General features: G+C 37.2%; 1 protein-coding gene across 2 annotated transcripts in view; it reads left to right on the top strand.

Annotated features, from left to right (window-relative positions):
• Window positions 1-14,551, top strand: part of PCBD2 (pterin-4 alpha-carbinolamine dehydratase 2) — a 75,082-nt gene that overhangs the window by 13,443 nt on the left and 47,088 nt on the right. The window lies entirely within an intron of this gene.

Raw genomic sequence — 14,551 nt, 5'->3', positions numbered from 1 at the left:
GGGCATTAGGTTTTTATATCCTAGTACATGGTCAATTTTTGTATAAGTTCCATGTACTGCAGAAAAAAAGGTATATTCCTTTCTATCCCCATTCAGTTTCCTCCATAAATCTACCATATCTAATTTTTCTAACAATCTATTTACCTCCCTAATTTCTTTCTTGTTTGTTTTATGATTCGATTTATCTAGATCTGATAGCGGGAGGTTGAGGTCTCCCACTAGTAGAGTTTTGCTATCTATGTCTTCCTGTAATTCTTTCAGCTTCTCCTCTAAGAATTTGGATGCTGTCCCACTGGGTGCATATATATTCAATATTGGAATGACTTTGTCGTCTATGGTACCTTTTAGGAGGATATAGTTTCCTTCCTTATCTCTTTTAACGCTATCTATTTTTGCTCCTGCTTTGTCTGAGATAAGGATTGCTACCCCTGCTTTTTTTGCTTCAGATGAAGCAGAATATATTTTGCTCTAACCTTTTACTTTTACTCTATATGTATCTCTCTGCTTCAAATGAGTTTCTTGTAAGCAGCATATTGTAGGATTCTTGGGTTTATCCACTCTGCCATTTGCTTACGCTTTAAGGGAGAGTTCATCCCATTCACAAAGTTTTGATTACTAATTCTTTATTGTCCTCCATGCTTGTATTTTTCCCCCTTTCCTTCCCTTTATCCATATTCCCCAGCATTTTGTTTCTTAATACCACCCCCTTCAGTGTTTGCCCTCCTATATCACCCCCTCCCCTTTCTTTTCCCTTCCCTTCCTTTTGTTAGTTCCCCTTTTTTTCCCCACTCCCCTTCCCTTTCTCCGTCCCCCCTCCCCTTTTCCCCTTTAAATACTTGAAAGGTTAGATGTTTTATAAATTAACTGAGTATGTGTAGGTTGACTTTAAGCCAAGTCTGATGAGAAGAAGATTCAGGTGTTTCTCCTCTGCTCCCTTCTTCCCCACTATTACCATAGGTTTTTTGTACCACTTAGTGTAATGAGATTTACCCCATTCAATCCCCTCCCTCCTCCCGTCTCTTTCCTGTCCCCCTTTTTAGGGCGGTAGTTTTTTTTTTTAGGTCATTCTATCTAAGTCATAGAAAATTCTGAGTGTCTGAGCCTTCTAGTTCTGTATATTCTATTGAATAGAGTCAAAATTCCTGAGAGTTATTAGAGTCTTTCTCCCAAATGGGGTTAAAGCCAGTTACATCCCATTAGATATCAGTCTCATGGATAGGTCATGAATGTCCATCATTCCTGGCAAGTTGTATTCTCTCTGTTAGAGTTACATTTCTCAAAGTTTATGAGAATCTTTTTTTTCACCCCCATGCTGGGATATAGCCAGTTTCAACTAACTTACTGGATTGCATTTTTTTTTCTTTTACCACCCTCCCCCCCCTTTTTTTTTTTAACCTTTTCATGTGTCTCTTGAACCTCCTGTTTGATGTCCAAATTTTCTGTTTAGTTCTGGTCTTTTCATCAGAAATTTTTGGAATTCTTCCATTTCGTTAAATGTCCATCTTTTTTCCCTGGAAGAGAAGGCTCAGCTTTGCAGGAAAGTAGATCCTTGGCTGCATTCCAAGCTCCCGTGCTCTTCGAAATATCTCATTCCAGGCCCTTCGATCCCTTAATGTTGATGCAGCCAGGTCCTGCGTGATCCTTACTGTGGCTCCTTGATATTTAAATTGTTTCTTTTTGGCTGCTTGCAGGATTTTCTCTTTTACCTGATAATTCTGCAGTTTGGCCACAACATTCCTTGGTGTTTTCATTTTGGGATCTTTTTCTGGTGGGGATCGATGTACTCTTTCAGTAACTACTTTGCCCTCCAGTTCCATGATATCAGGGAAGTTTTCCATCACTAGATCATGTAATATTAAGTCCAGGCTTTTTTTTCTCTTCAGTGTTTTCAGGAAGTCCTATAATTTTCGGGTTGCCCCTCCTCATCTATTCTCAAGGTCAGTGGTTTTGTTGATGAGGTATTTTACATTTGCTTCTATTTTTTTCTATTTTTTTATTTTGTTTAACTGACTCTTGCTGTCTGGTGGAGTCATTAGTTTCTGTAGACTCCATTCTTTATTTGGGGGAGGAGTTTTCTTCATTAACCTTTTGCAACTCCTTTTCCAATTGGTCAGTTCTACTTTTGAAAGAGCTTTCCATTTGACCAATTGAAGTTTTGAGAGAATTAATTTCTTTTTTGCATTTGCTTATTTGAGGATCTGAGAGAATTATTCTCATTTTGTAATTGTCCAATTGATGATCTGAGAGATTTATTCTCCTTTTGTGTTTGTCCAATTGTACTTTCTAAGGTTTTGTTTTCTTGTTGCAAGGTATTAATCGTCTCTCCCAAATTTTTAAGCTCCTTCCTTATTTCTTTGAGGAAGTCTTTCTGTGCTGGAGACCAGATTGTATTCTCCTCAGAGGTTCCAGGTCTCTCTGAGTTGGGGTCTTTCCCTTCCAGGAATTTTTCTATGGATCCACCTTTCTGCTGACCCTTCTTCATCATGCTAAGACCTTGAGTTGGGGGTGGGGCTGGTTCACCTGGGCTTGGGATCTCTAAAGGCTTTACTGAGTGCAGTTTCTCTGGCTGGCCAGTAGGAGGTTCTGGTTGCCCTCTCTGGAGTGTCTATTACCTGGGTTGGGAGGCCTCCCTTTGCCCGAAGGCAGGAGTTGGAACTATTGAGTTCTTTTGCCTTCAGTCCATGGTGGGCTTTACCCTGGCCTGAGGTCATTCCTCAGCTGGGCTGGTTCTTTTGCTCACACACCTGGGCCTGAGGCAGAAGTAATTTGCAATTGTTTGTTTGGAAGGAGGCCTCAGTGCAGTGGAGGCATGGACTCAGAATTTCTCAGACTGGAGGAGCCCAGGGATGGCGTCCGCAACTCTCCTGCACTAGACCTCTCCCCACAGCCCCGTCCCCAAGCTCCAGGGGGACAGCACCAACACCAGCACCTCTGCTTCCCCGCGGATCCAAGCCCCTTTCGTCCAGCCCCACCGCTGATCCAGCAGGTCCCGCTCTCTGGCCCTCAGACTCTCGGTTCCAATTCAGCTGTTAATCTGCCTGATCGGGGGTTGATCCTCCCTCCGAGCCCAGACTCACCCACCCGAATTCTACCAAAGCTGCAGTGGGAGACAATTCCTGAGGTAGATGCTCTTTCTCCTGGCTTTTCTCTCTGGGTTCTGTGAGTCGGATTTCCTCTAAGTGCTTTGTTTCCTGTGATAGATGGGGAAGAGATCAGGAGACTCTAGAACTGTGCCTGTCTTCTCTCTGCCATCTTGGCCGGAAGTCGATGTTTCACATTTTCTTCTAATTTTTCATTCTTTTGGTTTTGAAGTATTGTGTCCTGTTTTCTCGTAAAATCAGCAATCTCCCTGAGTTCTATTCTTTGAAAGATTTGTTTTCCTCAGAGAACTTTCTTATCTCTTTTTCCATCTGGCCAGTTCTGCTTTTTATAGCATTCTTCTCCTCAGTAACTTTTTGAACTGTTTTATCCATTTGACCTATGCTGGTTTTTTTACATGTTATTTTCTTCAGCATTTTTTTTGGATCTCCTTGACTAAGCTGCTGACTTCTTTTTTCATGTTTTTCCTGCATCTCTCTCATTTCTTTTCCCAATTTTTCTTCTATCTCCCTCACTTGATTTTCAAAGTCTTTTTTGAGCTCTTTCACAGCCTGAGCCCAATTTCTGTTTTTCTTGGAGTCTTTAGATGCAGGAGCTTGTACTTCTCATCTTCAGATTGAGTGTTTTGATCCTTCTTGGGATCACAGGCAAAGTATTTTTCAATGCTGTTCCTATTTTTTCTCTGCTTACTCATTTCTGCAGCCTGTGCCTGGTTTTGGGGTGCTTCCTGGGCTTTTGAGTATTATAGGGACACCCCCCCCACAAGGATCTCCGTTTGTGAGGTTCTGTCTTCCCTCCTGGTCTGTGAATGACCACAAGTGCACCCCTCTGCCACAGGGCTGAGGTGGGGGGGCCCTAGACTGCAATCAGTATCTGAATGTGGTCAGAACCCCAGCATCCTGTTCTAGGGACAGAGGCAAGAACTCGGCAGTCTCTCTCCACTCCCCTCCCTAGGCTCAGCACTCATGCCCTGGGGGCTCCTGCTTACCACCTTCTGCTTCCAGTTCCTTGATCTGGGCTGCCAAGACCACACTGCTTGCTGTGTGCCCTGAGGACTGGGCTTGCTCTGGCAGAGGTCCCCTGCTGATCCCCCAAGTTGTGCCTGTTGCTCCCCTGGGGTGTAGATCAGGAAACTGCCCTCGCTGCTTTGAGCCGGGCTCCCAGCTTCTTGGGAGCCTCCGGGAGGCTGAAGTTCCTTTGCTCTGGTGGGCCACCCCTCCTACCCATGGAGCCAAGCCTTTCTACTCTTTTCCAGGTTACCTTGGTTTGGAGAACTGCCTCACTGGATCCCTCTGTGCCTTCTGTTTTTCAACAATGTAGTTAGAGTGCTTCACTTATAAGTTTTGTTGGAGAGCACCTAAGAGACAGCCCTCTCCTGTTGCCATCTTGGCTCCACCCCCCCATTGTGATTTTTGAGACAATCTTTTGCTTTTATTCTCTTTGTATGTGTAATGCTCATGACTTACCCTTCACTCAGCCTACCCTTACAGCCCACGAAACAGGGTGTAGATACTGTTATGAAATCTATTCATATTTATTGAGTTATTTTTGTCCTTTAACATAAACATGAGAAAAATGTTTGCATAAATTACTTGAGGCCAGGGACTTCATTCATTTAAGTCATTTAATATTACAACCCTTAATACTACCAGGTAAAAATCAGTAAGAAAAATTGTTCTTGATGAGGGTAGTATTTAATGATCCCTGCTGTTATTGTATTTAAAGCCCCCTCCCCCATCTCATCTTCCCAGTTATTACAACCTCATTGAATAACCAATATAGTAAATTTTAACTGTGACTTACTCTTGGCTTTTTGGTGTGAGACTCATCCTTGGAAGAGTAGATTATTATTACTGATTCATGTTATTAGGAATATTTGGCTATGTCATGGTCAGTGCAACCAATCCATCAGCAATAAATAAAGAGTTGAAGGTTGTTTTCAAAGTTTATTAACTTTTGCATGTACTTGCTTGCATCATGAGTATTTTTTTTTTTTTTTTTTTGGTTTTTGCAAGGCAGTGGGGTTAAATGACTTGCCCAAGGTCGCACAGCTAGGTAATTATTAAGTATCTGAGGCAGGATTTGAACTCAGGCCCTCCTGATTCCTATGCTGGGGTTCTATCCACTGTGCCACCTAGCTGTCCCCCATCATGATGAGTTTTGAATGGACTTGAACTTGGGATGGTGCATTTTGAAGATTGTGAACCAAGGTGTTTTTTGGTAACTTGTTATTTTTGTACAGCTCTTCAGCTTGTTGCTAAGCTTAAAAAAATAAAAACCTAAAAGAAAAAAGGAAAATAAAAGGAAATAGAATATTTAAGGAATCCAAGGAAATAGAATATTTAATCAGCCAGAATTTTTTTCTTCAGTGGATTTTTAGGAAAAAGAGGAAAATTCCAAGAATACGAATCTAGATTAGGGGTTTAGTAAAGAAACCAACTTAAACAGTAAACCAACTCTAAGGGTGTACCTTTGAGTTAGCATCCCAGTCTCACACTTTGTATGCATAAGGGATTCTGCAATGGTAATTGATGGGCTTTGCAAAGAATGACTATTATGTAGAACTAGGCATGAGACAGAAAAATGTATGAATGTATTTTACAAATGCTTTCAGCAATAAAATGTTTTTTATCTGGTTAGGAAACACCAAGCCCTTGTACCTTAACCATTTTTGACACTTAAATTTTTACATGGATGTGATTAGTATTATTTTCCTATACCATTAAGATAAACAGGTTATGAAATAAAGTTGCATTTAGTTTTCTGTTAGTGTTTTGAACAATTTTATTTTTGAAATAAAACAAAAATATATTAAAAAAGTTTCAAGACAGGTTATAAGAAGGGCTACAGCCCAAGCAGACTTGGCTGGGCCATGGTCAGAGAAGACTGAGTTGGCCCTTAACTGGAGTCCAGCTCAGGTTTTAATGTCTTGCCTCTCATCCAGAGGGCAAAAAAGTAAACTCCCTTCCCCCTATACTCCACCCGGAATTAGGTAGAGGGTAAAGCCCAAGGAGATCAGGAATTTTACATTAAACAATGGTACTTTCAGAATGGGGAGGGTCAATTATTTGTTACAATCATAATTCTCTACTTCAAATCAAATTACATCTCTGCCCAAATTCTTTCTCTTACATTCAAATTCTCTTCAGTTTCCCCTGCATTAGTCCCCTCTCAATCATTTTAGGACCAGAATCTTCTGGGCCTTTTAGAGTCCATTTGGGACTTATTACATGGCTTCATTGAAGCAAATTGACTGGCACAGCTGATTTTGGAGCTATGCAGCTATCTTCAGGTGGCTTGAGCACTAAGGAAAACACCAAGAGTGTTCCAGGTTGTAAATTTGGTATAAGAAAGTCAGGAAAAAACATCATAATTTAATTGTTGCTCATGTAGCTAAGGACAATGCTATGGAATTCAATCCAATTTCCCAGTCTGGACAGAGAGGATCTCTTCATTGGTTGCCAAAATGTAGCCTCTGATTTGTTCCTTGGGTTCAGTTTGGGTGGAAATAAAACAAAAATTTATTAAAAAAGACACAGGAAGGTATATATATATATATAGAGAGAGATAAAAGAACAGCTAAACAACCTTGGCTGGGCCATGGTCAGAGAAGACTGCTGGCCTTGAATAATATTTTTGATCATTTTTTAAAATAAAATTTATTTTTTTATATTGCATGAATTTCTCCCTGTGCCTTTCCTGCCTGCTCCCAGAAATTATCCCTTAAAATTATTATTAATGAAGAGTTTGTTTTAAGAAAAGAAAGAGGAAGAATAGGAAAAAAAGCAGCAAAACTCAGTGCCGCAGTGGATAGAGCACCGGCCCTGGAGTCAGGAGTACCTGAGTTCAAATTTGGTCTCAGACACTTAATAATTACCTAGCTGTGTGGCCTTGGGCAAGCCACTTAACCCCATTGCCTTGAAAAAATCTAAAAAACCCCCAACAAAAACCAAAAAACCCCAAAACTGATTAGTAAATTGAAAAAAATCTGATAGCATATTCAGTGTTCATATAGGGTGTCCTTCCTACCTCTACAAAGGATAGGAAGTGATATCTTTTCTTATCACTTCCTTGGAACCAAATTTCTAATTTTAACTTTTACATAAAACTAATTTCACTATTTTGTGATGATTTTTCTATTCATTTATATTGTTTTAATTATTGGGTATAGTGTTTTCTCTTCTCTGCTCGCATAACTCTACATAAGTTCATGTAAGTCTTTCCATGCTTCTTATTTGTTTTCATTTGTTACTTCTTGCAACACAGTAATATAATTATTCACTCATGTTCCACATTTTAGCCATTCCTCTGTCAGTAGATACCTAGTTCTGCTATAAATGTCTCAGTGTAAGGTAATTACAACCTTTTTTTTTAATTCTGTGACCTACTAGGGGTATTTTTGGGGTATTTTTGAGTCAAAGGGTAAGGCACTTTATTAGTGCAGTTTCAACTTATTTCCAAATAGTTGTACTAATTTACAGCTCCATAAGCAATGCATTAGTGTGGGTGTCTTTCCATTAGTCCTGCAACATTGCTTATTTCCATCTTTTGTCATCTTTGCTAATTTGCTGGATCTGGTAAAACTTTAGGGTTATTTTAATTTGCATTTCTCTTAATTTTTATTGTCTTGGAGGATTTTTTTTTAAATAAATTTTTATAGATGTCTTTTTTTTTTTTTCACATCATCATAATTTCCCTTAGTATCTTTTGCCTTTACAGAGAGGTACCACAATACAACAAATATTTTTTAAAGACAAGAAAAGGAATAGGAAAAAAAGTCAACCTAACTGTCCAGTACATATATAAAAGCCTGAAAATGTGTGTGATTGTACAACATAAGTGAACCTTTTCCTTCTTCAAAGGAATGGGGTGAAGTTGTCTTATGTTTCTTCACTTGAATTATTCTTATTCTTCGTAATTTTGCAACCCTCATGTATAATTTTCATTTTTTTGTGGTGGTTCTATTTACACTATTGAGGTTGCTGTCTGTTTATTTTTTTGGGTCTGCTTGACTCTACTTCAGTTTTTATATGTATCTTTCTATATTTCTCTGTATTTATCACATTTGTCATTTCTTATAAACCGATTGTAATTCCATTGCATTATGTACACAGTTTGTTTAACTATTCCTCAATGAATATCTACTTTGTTTCCAATTCTTTGATAGTATGGTATTACAAAAGGTACTTATGAAAATATATTGACATAAATGAGAACTTTGTTTTTATTAATAGCCTCCTCGAGGTATAAGCCTAATAATGGAACCTCTGGGTCAAAAAGTATGGATGTTTTAGTTTACTGTATTTACATTTTTTTAAAATTGTTTTCCAAAATGGTTGTACTGATTCATAATCCCCCAACAAGGCACCAATGAGCCTGACATTGTCATCTTTGCCAATTTGCTGAATGTGAAGTGAAACCTCAGCTGCTTTCCTTTGAATTCCCCTTATTAATGACTTTATTTTTTAATATCATTGCTAATAATTTGTAATTTTTTAAAGAACTATTTTTAGATTTTTTTATTGTTTATCAGGATTTAGTTTTCTGTCTAAAAGTTTTGGTCTCTAATGTGATTGTTTCTAAAGACACTAGGTTCACTTTGAAGATCACGTGAGGACAAACACCTGGTAAACCTATAAACTGAAACCTGGAAATAAAGTCCTTGTACTTTAAGTACCTACTCTTAGCTCTTGCTGGTAGTTCTGGAGAACTGAGTTGCATAAAATTATACTGTTTTGGGAGAACAGCAAAGATAATATACCATAATAAAAATAAGACATTGTAATCTGATGACATGGTAACTAGCAATTGAACTGCTTAGAATGCCTGGTCTCAGAGATGCTTAGTATTTGTAAATGAGTTTGGATTTTCTGACATATGTCTGTGTGTATGTGTGTGTGTGTGTGTGTGTGTGTGTGTGTGTGTGTATCTGTGAGCTGTCGTATAGATCTGCTTTTAGGTGATTGGCAACTGCAGGGAGTATATATTGGAGAAATTTTAGTGGACATGGACTTATAAAGATTGAAAGTAGCTTGCTTTACACAGCAACACTCTAAGAAACTAATACTATAAGAGTAACATCTTAAAAGCTGGTAGTTTTTTTTTTTTTTTAAAGTAGTAGACAGCTCTGAAACATTTATCAGAATTGATTTGATATTTATGTTTTGGTCTTATTTTATCTGTTGTCAACTCTTTGATAATAGAAACTGTATGAAGTATATAAATGTATATACATATATATGTAAATTTTACTAGAAATTGGAAAAATGCAAAATTTTAAGACATTGAACTGTGAATTTTTTTTATTTAAGGAATTTTTTATTTTTAAGGAATCCCACCTTAATCCCTTATAAAGCATTTTTTTGCATATTATATAGTTTAGTGTCCTAAACAAAATAAATATTTGTGCTTGGCAGATGCTATATTCCATTCTTCCCCCCCCCCCCCCAGGAAACCATTGTGGAATATGACACTACCTATTGTTCTTTCATTAGTGAAAAGGTAGATTTTTATTATTGGTTGGGTGTATATATTAAATTCTTACATATAGTCCACATAATTAAAATGTGATAGGTATATAGAACATGTGAGAGACATTACCTATAACTTCCATAAGTTTGAGTATTAATATAATTTTAGCCAGAATTTAAGAGAAGTCCCATCATTTCCCTCCACTCCTCCACATTCCCTCCAGGATCTCATGTTAAAATTCAGGCTAGTGGATACATTGGTGAACTATTATTCTCTGAGGCTCCAGTGGGACTCTTAGGTACTATGGGACCCATCTGGAGCTCAGCAGCTGGAGTTTGGTGTATCAATGTCTATGTCCTCTAGGGATTGGTAGTATTCAGGAAGTAATGAAGGCTAAAAGCATTATCATTTTTATTCATTTTATTTTACCCTGTTTATATACTACTCAAGATGTAGCTCTGACGTGTACTTTCAAAAACATATGCATTGGATAGACTTTGGGAAATGTAAAACAGGTGCCAGAAATGCAAATATGAAACCAAATTGCAGTGTGAAATTGTTGTGGTCATTATACTGTTCTTTAATAAAAATGGACTTTTAACTGCATCATTTTTTCTTAGTTTTGTTGTAAATCTTCTGTTTACAGGATTTAGTCTAAATATTTAGTTGAAGTCCAGCAGTCATGAAGTATAATTTCCTCAGTGGTCTTTGTCTTGCCCTTTTACAGATGGTGTAAAATCAGGTGTGTAGAAAATAAAAAGCAGTCGAGTTGACGTGAAAGATATTTCAGATTTATGCATTGCAGATGATATTGTGTGATTAATGCATTCATTTTTTTATTGCTTTTTACAGATAATACACTTGATGCATGGAAAATTATGTGGGTTAAATCTGTGCCAGGTTTTAGAGACTATGAATATCAACAGATGTTATCATATGAATTCCATAATTATAAGATCAAGAAATATTTATGAAATGCATAGACATAAATTTCATTTATGTAAATTGCTATCTTTAATAAGAAACTTAAGTATGAATAGTTTAAATTTGTAAAAAAAATTGTAGATGAAATTACTTAGGTATAATGCAATTACAAATTAGTTGCCTTAAATGTGAGTCACAAGAAAAATAGTATTTGAATTATATTACTTAGGCACTGTATTGCTGGTACTCTTTAGGTATATTTAATGTGAATTAATAATGTTGGCTCATTATTTACAGAAAATACTCTATTAATAGAGAACTTAAATAAAATTTTTTCCTTGCTCTTTTCAATTCCACTTAAGATTTATTCTATTGCACCAGCTCCCCTGCTTTAGCAGATCTGTAATCAACACTTATGGCTTACACAGTAGGAGTTTTTCCAAAGGTTTTAAATATGTTTGAATCCAGTTATTTGTTCTTTGATTATTTCAAAGCATTGACATAAGTAACAGGTGATTCAACAGCAATATCAAGATTTTTTTTTTTTTTTAGGGTTTTGAAAGGCAATGGGGTTAAGTGGCTTGCCCAAGGCCACACAGCTAGGTAATTATTAAGTGTCTGAGGCGGAATTTGAACTCAGGTACTCTTGACTCCAGGGCCGGTGCTCTATTCATTGCGCCGCCTAGCCACCCCAAAATTTTTCTTAACATCAGGCCAACGGGATACATTCATTTTTCTGCTCTAAAGCAGAGACTGGTATTATTTTTGATGTAAGTTTTCTGTTAGTAGAGATTGTTTCATTCTTGGTATTTGTATCTATATAAGCCTAGAAGAGTACTTTGTAGGTGCTTCATAAATGCTTGTTGATTGATTGCTTACTTCTCTTTAGCCAGTAGTTTTTTGCACTGAACTCTACTGAAAATAATGTGAGAGAACTTGGGTACATTTGTTTATTTTACCTTAGCTCTTAGGATTACATTGGCTTTTCTTATTCTCCAATAAAAATCAATTACTAACATTTTCTCTCTCCCTGAAAAGAAATTAGGGTTAGGGTTAGGGTTAGGGTTAGTGTATTATAAGTAGTTTGTTCTTACTGTGCCTTCCTGGGGAAGGTCAGATTAGACAAATATTAGTAAATAAACATCTCTTAAATGTCAATTTTATAAGAGCCCTGAACTAAGACTGAGGACACAAAAAGAAGCAAAAGACAGTCTTTGCCCTCAAAGGAGCTCTAAGCCATATGCAAGCAAATATATATATATAAGTGAGTTATATACAGGATAAATAGGAAATAATTAAAAGAGGAAAGAAGATGGAATTAAGGAGAGCTGGGATTATAGAAGATGGGATTTTAGTTAAATCATAAAAAAAAACCTAGGGAAGCTAGTAGGCAAAAATAAAGAGGGAGAACATTGTAGGCATGGGTGATAATCAGAGAAAATGCCCAGAAGTGAGAGATGGAATCTCTTGTTCATGGAATAGTCATGAATTCAGTGTCACAGGATGGAAGAGTACATGGCAAGGAAGCAAAGTGTAAGAGATTGAAAAGGCAGAAGGAGCCAGTGTATGAATGACTTTGAATGCCAGAGGATTGTGTATTTGATCCTGGAGGTTCACTGGAGCTTATTAAGTAAGGTTGTGTGTGATATGATTTGAACTGCATTTTCAGAAAAATCTCTTTGATGGCAAAATGGAGGATGAATTGTAGTGGGAAGAAACTTAAAAAGGTGGACCCACCAGCAGGCTATTGTAATATACTATAGAAATCAATAATTTTTAGAAATAGAGAAATAGAAAAAAATAGAATAGAGTTAAAAGAGACTGAGATAGAGAAACAAAACCAGAATTTCATGGTGGGGCCCGTAATAATTCTTATACTATCTTACACTGATATCTGTTTAGAAGATCTGTTATATCCTAGGACATATATTGGATTACTTCTCCAAGAGTTATCTCCAAAAATTAACCAAACTATATTTATTTAGTAATTACTCTTGCACTGCTATTGAGTAATCATTTGACCTTTACATGTATTGTTAAACCGATTCTATCTAATCAGCAAATATTGTTAATGAATCTCCATTATATGACTGTATTGATAACCAGTAAAGTATAACAGAGCCACCTTACAATAGCAATTTCTACATGACTATGCAAATATAATGCCACCTTAAATCAACAGGAATATATAATATAGCAGATACCTGGAACCAATCCATTTAACTTTGGACCCCAAAGCAGCATGTTCTTATCATTATGATCCCCCTATATTAGTGCTGATGTAAAGAAGTTACATTGACTCTTACAAAGTTACATTCCCTCTTACAAAAGGCTTTCCTTAATACTACTTTTAGGGTGGTGTAGGTACTTATATCACTTTTTATAGATGAGGAAACTAGGCACACAAATATGAAATTACTTAGAGTGAGGATTTAAATAGCAGCTTCTTTCTGTTCAAGTGCAAAACCAAATGAAGCTGTGTTTTTTATACTTGTTGTCTTGTCTTGATGGACCTGAACTGAATTTTCCACAAAGTTCTATTTAGTGACTTTTGATTGAAGACCTACAAATGAAGTATATGACTTAGTTCTCTACTTTGAAGACTGTATAGATGGTGAGACAGGACAGAGGAGAGAATGGTTAACAAAGCACTAAAGTAAAATCAGCAGAAAAGTAGGATATATAGAATTGTTTCTTGAGTGTGATCAGGAATGAGTTGAAAGATCAATATGGGTTGAGCTTGTCAAGGAAAGCACCCTTCTTCAAGGGGTGGCTAGGTGGCGTAGTGGATAGAGCACCAGCCCTGGAGTCAGGAGTACTTGAGTTCAAATGCAGCCTCAGACAGTTAATAATTACCTAGCTGTGTGGCCTTGGGCAAGCCACTTAACCCCATTGCCTTGCAAAAAGGAAAAAAAAAAGGAAACCACCCTTCTGAAGGTAAGATTAGAATTAGGCTTTAAGAGACAAGTAGAATTTGGAGGGGTAGGAATAGCATAAACAAAAATGCACAAGTGAAGATTGAAAGTAATGAAGTCAGAGGATACTGAGATTAGCCTGTTTGAAGTGGAGAAATGTGTTAAGAATTATGGGAGATATGATTAGATAGGCATTGTGGGGGGTGTACAAGAGGGGAAGAGGTTTTAACAATGGGGCCACTTTTCTGATGAACTCTACCTCTTGGCATATCTACCTTATAATTTAAAAATTCAGCATTTCTAAGACAGAATCTTTCCATTTTCAATCCAAATTAGTCTCTTCTTGTTTTTCCTATTTTCATCACTGTGCCACTATTTTTCCCAAGTCACTCCATTTTGAAACTTCAGAATCCCCTGTTGTATTTCCTTATTTAGTACAAGAACAAATTTGTTCTTTTACTATCAATTATTCCTTATGAGAAGATGTGAACTGGTGGGGTTCTAGGGCTGGGGGTGGGGATCCAGGTAGAAGTTTTGGGAGATTGGGATGCAGATTTGAGAAATATAGGGAAAGGGATCTGTAGGAGTGAGGAAGGGGGTGTGATGATCTAGGGTTTGGGTGTGGGGATCTGGGGAGTACATTGATGAGATGATAGATATCATGAAATTCTTAAGTGAAACATCTTTTTCTTTTCTAATTCCTACTTCTGTCATCATAGTCCAGTTTTATATTGTCTAATCTTTTCCTGATTCTAATCTTATACTTATTATTAAATTAATCTCCTTATAGAACACTTTCATAGTGTGACCACCCTTCATAGAATCCCTTAATGGCTCCTTAGTTTTTAGTAGAAAGTCCAGACATCTTAACCTGGCATTAAGGCCTTCTCCATTTGCCCAGACCCCCATTTTTTTTAAGAGGCAATGGGGTTAAGTGACTTCTCCAAAGTCCCACAGGTCTGAGGCTGGATTTGAACTCAGGTCCTCTTGACTCCAGGGCTGATGTTCGCTGTGTCATGTAGCCATCCCACCTTAGTCCCTATTTTCAACCTTATTTCCTACTCAAACAAACTCTCCTTTGGTGCTAGTTTTACTTATATTTCCTGTATTTATCTTTGTTCATATTGTTTCTGCTTTTTCCT

Source organism: Macrotis lagotis, chromosome 1, assembly GCF_037893015.1.
Source record: "Macrotis lagotis isolate mMagLag1 chromosome 1, bilby.v1.9.chrom.fasta, whole genome shotgun sequence".
Taxonomy (NCBI): domain Eukaryota; kingdom Metazoa; phylum Chordata; class Mammalia; order Peramelemorphia; family Peramelidae; genus Macrotis; species Macrotis lagotis.
This window is presented reverse-complemented; position numbering and strand designations above follow the sequence as displayed.